Genomic DNA, 7,522 nt, shown 5'->3' with positions numbered 1-7,522 from the left:
AAATTGTGAAAGAATGGTTGGGAGGGAGCATGAAGAATCATTTTCACACATGAATCGGCACCTCTGAATCCAGACCATAAATTCATTGTAATTTTTTTTGTGATGTGCTGGAGGAGACTTTACAGAGTGCTGGACTCTTGCATTGTCAATACAAGATCTTGAACAAAAATGTATGCAACTCTTGATGGAAAAAATGCCACCTGTTGCATATCCTCCTGATGAAAAATAACATTTATATGGCCATGATATTTCTTCCTACATAGTTGTTTCAGAAATGAAAAGCTACACACTCCATCAATTAGGGTTAGAAGAACTGTGGTAAACAGCAAATTATTTTTTTTTTATGAAAAAAAAAAAAGTGGAAAACCGCCAAAGCGTGCCGTACCGAACCGTGCCATACCGTACCATGCAGTGGAAAAGCGCCATTAGATTAAAGGTGAACTAAGTAACTTTTTTACCTTAACTGAACAGCTTCGGAGTCATTGGAATGGTTATATTACTTATTTCGGGTTGAATGGTGGTCGTTTCGCACCCCCCTGGTGCCCGTGAGCGGAAAATCCGCACTTGCAACTTTGAGCCGCCGGCCCGCCGGCCGCCGCGTCAGGAAGTATCGCGTGATATCAGGTCTTGCGATGTACACAACTGCTTTACGGCCAAAAGAAATCTGCTAAAATGCTGTCATTATTGCGCTCCCTCACGCTGTTCGAACCCGAATGAAGAAGACGTTTTAAAGAATGTCCCATCTGCTTTGATGTCGTTGATCTGCTAGCCTCTGGTGTCTGAGAATCGCCAACGAGTTTTTACAACAGTGTTGTCAAATATCTATTCCGAAGCTGTGGGGGGAGCTCTAGAGAGAAACCTGCGAGCAAAAAGCGAGAATACAGCGAAGAAATCCCGAAGTTACTGAGCCCCGCTTTAAGCCAGGATTAGGCCTTAGTTCAATTAAGACATTTAAGTGGCTTTTATATACGTGCCTTAGAAAAATATATTACTGGTGTGCATATAATATATATTATACAGAAACAAAACAATGGTACTGACATATTTTAAGATATGTCCGTGCAGGTTGCTTTCAGTTAAAACGGCTCAAACATCCATTTTAGTCTGGGACTAGTTTAAGCCCTGTCTGTGAAACCAGCCATGCATGTTCTTGTAGTGCCAAACAGCATTGTTATGATGTCATGTTCTTATGCAGAGTCAAGTGATATTTTTACAGCTCAGGCGATTGGCTCAAAAATGCTCTTCTGGACCATGTTATGATGGACGTGTCAGAAATGTGTTAGAAGTATTTTTATTGGTTCATCAATACTAATAAATGTAACTTTTGATACTGCCTCCATCTCCAGGCACTTAACACTCTCTGTGAAGTGAGGCGGCACGATTGATCTGTTTTTGTAGTGTGATGCATTTGGGCTTGATTTGATCCATTATTTAAACAGGTTAAATCATTTGTGTTGCAGTTTAAACATGTAGTTGTTGGAGTAATGCAGAAAAACATGTTGTAGTGGCATGAACACACACATTAGGATCTGTGCTTTCATGAATACTTTAGAGCTGAAGTTTGATGGTTGTGCTTGTTTGGCTGCTTTGGGAATCTTTCAGTACATCTGTTTCTTTGTGGGTTTTGAGTTTTTGTTGATCAATATCAAACAGAGCTGTATCAATGACAAATGCAGGGAGACCGACCACAAAACTTTGACAAAAAACTGAAACAAAAGATGATAAAAAAATGAAAGACCAAAGGGGAATTGGAGAAATACAGAGAGTTGAGGCCCGTTCAAACCAAGGTTAATAGGAGGTTGATAAAGGAAAAGATATATCATTCTAAATCTGAAAGAATAGAAGTTTACTCACCACAACTGTGGCGTTAATGGCACAGAGAAACAATATTGATGAAATCCCTTTCAGAATGATATCGTGTGTTGGTGTGGACGGCCGCTAATAGATAGTTATCATTATATAGTTATCTTTGTAGTTGTTGTTCTTGCTGTGAACGGGCCTTTATAATGGAATTTTGTTCGAAAACTGTTATGTGATGTTGATGATAACTTTAAATGAAGTTCCTAAACGCAAGTTAGGGAGGAGTGAGCCCATCTAATCTTTCAATCAACAGCCTGAGTATATAAGCAGCCGCTTACCTCTCTCTTGCATCAGCTGTTCCAGTATCCCTCCACCTCCCCAAACTCCACCTTCATCCCAGGTACCTTGCCCTTCAATTATCATATCCTACTTTTAGCCACTGGGGGGGTATATCAAAGCTCGAGTTGAAGCTGCTTCATCGAGCCCCTCTTCAGTGGACAGCAAGCCAAATAAGTTTAACCTAATATCTTAAAGATTTTATGGGCAAACAAACTCGTTAATTGTTGTCAGTGTGAATCACACACAGTCTTGACACATACATATGTCAGTATTTCAGTATTTGGCATCTATCTGTTTGTCTATCTATCTATCCATCCGTCCGTCTGTCTGTCTGTCCATCTAAGTTTATCCGTCCGTCTGTCTAAGTTCGTCCATCCACCCTTTTCCATCCATCCGTCCAGGTTCGTCCGTCCACTCTTTTCTTCCCGTCCGTCCATCTATCTATTTAAGTTTGTCCGTCCACCCTTTTCTATCCATCCGTCCTGATGTATATCTAAGTTTGTCCGAAAAGCCTTTTCTTCCACAGGAAACTAAAGCGCACATTTTGTGTGGAACAGACAGAAGATCATTGTTCACTGATAATCATTCTGCAACTTGACAGTCTCTGATCGCTAGGAGCAGAGGGGAAAACACATATTTTTCAAATTCAAATGATGAGAGAAATTTCATTTTTGAGTGAACAGTTCCTTTATTGGAGATATTAAAGCTAAATTTGTATACAATAGCTCCAGTAGGTTTGTTTGTTTGTTTGATTCAGGGAGTGAAACAGAACAATCTAATACCACAAAAATGTAAATTGTAACCATGGTTACAACAGCAAGGACAACGGTTGAGAATCTTTGAGCCTAATCAGACCGTAGTGAGATGTTTGTGAGAGTGTCTCCATAAAAAGAAGAGTTTTCAGGGAACTACTTCTCGTATCTGAAAGTGGGTATGTGTGCTAGATAGCGATGGGTCGTATAACAAGTTAGGGGTGCCTTTGATAGTGGAGTGAGCTTCACATACCTTCCCGCAGAGATAAAAACCCCATTAGTTCCTAAGGGAGGACGCTTTTCCTCACTAATCTGATCTGAGAACAAATGTCAGACGAGAAGCCAATACCGCGGTGGTCGACCACAACTGACTGGGGATCAGCTTTCATACAAACACAGATCTAGGTTTCGGCAAGAGAAACACAGGTGTAACCTTGATATTCAGGCTGACCAGAATGCTGATCTACAACATGTTTTATGCCCATGAATGGCTTACATTTGGTCTCAATGCTGATAAACGTGATTTTTTTTTTTTTTCACTCAAATTTCTCTTCTTCCTCTTTTGTAAATCAAGCATCTCGCTAAACCAGCATCTATAAACCATTACTTTATTTTGTTCAGCATTTGATCAACGTAAAGGTTTAAGGTTGCACATTTTTGCCACATCTCCACTGACGCACCGACCGGTGCAAGAGAGAATCAAAGAGAATAACTTCACATCTATGCTCTTGCAAGACAAATTACCCATCTGTCTGTCTGAGCTTTCAGCACAGGAACAAACCTTGTCCTCACAGACATCCTTCTCCCTTTGTTTGTCAGGAAGCACCTGTTTGCTCTTCAAACAGGTGAAAACAGCTTGAAAAGAAGGTTATTAAACCTGAAGGACAAACCAGAATATAAAATCAAAAAAATTAATTACCTCTTGCGATCTTCATGCGTAACATAATGAAGGTTAAGAAGTGTAATGAAAACACCTGTCATGTTAAGTGCTTTTTAAAGGGAGGAAAAGTTCTGAGATATGAAACATTATTAACAACAATTCAGGATCCATCTTAGTTACTTTGACGTTTTAGGACTTTATTTGGATGGAAATGATCCAATATATAGAAGTGAAAATTCAATTTGCTCCAAACCAATCAGACTCAAAATGAAGGGTGGAGACAAATATACATTTTCTGTCATCTTATTGAAATCTATTTATCGATATTAATCTAGAAATGATGGTTTGAAGTTCTCGTAAATGGGGTTTTCAAAGTCCACCAACAGTTTCAGATATCTCAGATGAGATTTACAGATAAGAACGACGCTGAGAAGAAGCGCCATCAGAGAGGAAGAAAGAAAAACCGAATGATCGACAGCCAGCGATAGCAGGATAAAGTGATCGAGGGTGTGGGGGATGTGATGAAAGGTGGGAAAAAGAGCTGAGTGGTTTTGAGAGATGGTTTGAATAATTTGAATTATAGCTGAACACACCTCTTCCTGCAAAGCCCTGGTAAGCTCCGATAAATGGTTCGCTGATGTTCACACACAGCTGGGCTCATTAGCACGGTGTCTAGAGAGATGAGCCGGGCAGAGAACAGAGCGAGCGAGTGAGAAAAAGACTGAAAAACACAGACAGATATGCATACCTGAAGCGATCAAGGACAGAAAGCTGAAAAAAAAGAGACATCAAAGCGGAGTGCAAGAGAAAAGGCAGGCTTTTGGGCAGTCATGCACGTCATTGAAGTTGAACTAAGGGCTCAAGACCTTTCACATACCCCTGCTGTCTCGTGCATGATACACTACGGCAGACACATGCTCTGCTATGCATCTCTGATGGTGTTCTGCAGGTCAGGAAGTGCACTTGGGAACCTCAGGACGAAATCCCCTTGAGATTTTACAGCAAGGTGAGATTCACTTTTGAAAGTCCAGTGCCATGCCATAATCCTTATTTGGCCTTGAGCGATTCACTTAGCCACTATATGCCTCCAGGAAATCCAGGAGGCAAATAATAAGATATAATGTCTCTTGTAGCGTTTATTCACATGGCTGTCTGTGTTGTGGGTGTGATGGAGGACAGGAGAAAGCATTGAATTAATCTTTGAATATTTCAACATTGCTTGGCAGCCACATTGCAATTCAGGGTCACGATTCCAGGAATGATCAGAGAGCCTCATGATATCACAGTATGTCATGCATTCAAGACCTCTGAAGCCATACGCTTTGACTGAACTTTTGCAGAAAATCTTCCATATACTTTCAGATATGCTACATGAAGACACATTTGAATGATTAACGTCAATGATTATCAGTTCTGAGACATAAGAACCAATGACATTTGACTTTCACGAGTCAGTTGCGTTTGCGGACATCCAAATATGGCGTGATGCATTCAGCATGCACGGGTGCATTAAATAGATCAAAAGTGACATTAAAGACATTTAAAATGCTGTTCTTTTGAACTTTCTGTTTATCAAAGAATCCTGAAAAGCGACGTCTCCTCAAAAATATTAAGCAGTTAAACTCTTTTCAACATCAGTAATAAGAATAGCACTATTCTTGAGCACCAAATCAGCATATTAGAATGATTTCTGATCACGTGACACTGAAGACACAGACAATTTAGCTTTGCCATTTCTGGAATAAATTACATTTTAAAATAAAATAGAAAATTATTTTTGCTGTATCAAATCAATAAAAATTCAAATAGATGCACATAAGCAACTTCTTTCAAAAACATTAAATGTTTTTACTGATCCCGAACTTTTGAATTGTTGTGTATGTAAGGGGAAAAAATTATAAATTGAGAGTCCTCACACAAAGCTTTCTTATGGCTTTCAAATATTTTGAATATAGAATATGGTACTTTTTCTCATCCCTTTTTTGTCACATTTAGTTGGATATGGAGCCAAAAATGATCTTTTATGTTTTATATATTAAGAAATACAAATTACATTTTTGGGTGAAATTTTCCTTGAAGAATTCATAGGGAAGATCTTGTGACACTCCATATTGACTAGATGGTCCAGCGTGACAATGTTTGCACCATGTATGACACGGGCACATCTTTTCGGCAACTTCTGGTACATCAAAATATCCGCACCCAATTCATAATGCTTATTTAATGCAATTCCACCCACACGTGATTAAACAGCACTAATTGCTGGGATCAGCATTTCCAGATTGTCTCTTTAAGCCTCAGCGATTGATAGAGGGTTTTTAAACACCTACTTCCTACTGAAACGCAGAGTTCCTCATTATTTCCGCTACACTCTCCTCTGTTAGATCGCTTCCCAAGGGGTTCGGTGGGGGATGGAGAAGCATTATTTACATTATGTTACAGCATCTTCCTGGAATGGCTTATGAATAATGAAGTCTCTAAACTCCCTGATCATTTGTCATACTCGCTGTATGCTGATATGCATTTAATAGGCAGTCAATACAAGAGCATGCGTTCCTTTAATACTGCTTAATCAATGGAGCCTGGGCCTGTTCGACAAAACCCGATGAGGTTCTGTGTCTTTGACATGGCTTCCTAACAAGTGATTCATCAATAACTTGATCGATCACTGTTTTACTTGATATTTTAATCAATTAATTTCCCAGGCATCCTCAATTTCTTCAGTTTTATTAAGAATGATCCTTTAGCTTCATTGTTCACTTTACTTATAAGTTTGAATCACAAGACCTGGAGTCAGTGTGGCATGCATTTTGCTGACTCATCATTTGAAAATAGACTGAACTTCTGGGAAGTCCCCATTTTGTTTGTCATTTTATAAAACCATTTGATACACAATATCGGCTTTTAACTGTAAAAGCAGAACCAAAACCAATAATGAGGGTCATTCTGGGTTGCCAGAGCCAAATCATTCGATCAAATTGTTTAGCCCATGAACATCTGTAAGCAGAATCTTCTCTTTTCCTGTTTAGTAGAATCTTCTGTACTGCTCTTGCCGCCCTGCTAGATTTGTGTGTGATGATAAAACAGAATTAGTAGGAAGAAAAAAAAGTCAGATCATGAGCTGCCTCAGGCTTTGCTTTGAGTTAAGTTTTTTTTCTTTTCTTTTGGAGCTGCAGAGACTACACAATATTGTTTATTCTTCCATTTGTTCTTTTTCAAGAACATTTCCTGCTCATTACTCATTTTCTCTGACAATACTTCATTTCATGCACCACCATCTTTTCTCTACTAAAAAATGTTATCATTTCTACTAAATGGTGACCATGTTTTGTGGCCTGTTCAAGGTTCAATCGAGACTGTTTGTTGCTTTTACTTTAAATTAAAATGAGCCAAAGCCACATACTTTTTTTCTTTTTTCTTTTTGGGAAATTTGTAAAACAGAAGGTAACGTGACCATTTTGTTGACTTGCATCGACATGACTTACACTTGCTACTGGAAATAGAGAGTACATGTTGAAATTATTATTTTATGTGTTTTTGACTAAACTGAAAGACTTGGTGTTGAATGTTAAGTTTTGTTGGATATTTAGAAGACTTTTTGATGTTGGTTTTGTGGTTACCATTGTTGGAACAGCTGTACATGGCAGTAGCTGTGCTAATCAGTGCAGTGACAAGACTTTCTCATCCCATAAATAAAAAAGTTATATTTAGCGTGCTAACATGCGCCACTGCAGTCTAGTGGTATAGCTGA

This window comes from Rutilus rutilus (genome assembly GCF_951802725.1).
Source record: "Rutilus rutilus genome assembly, chromosome: 22".
Taxonomy (NCBI): domain Eukaryota; kingdom Metazoa; phylum Chordata; class Actinopteri; order Cypriniformes; family Leuciscidae; genus Rutilus; species Rutilus rutilus.
Note: the sequence above shows the minus strand (reverse complement) of the source record.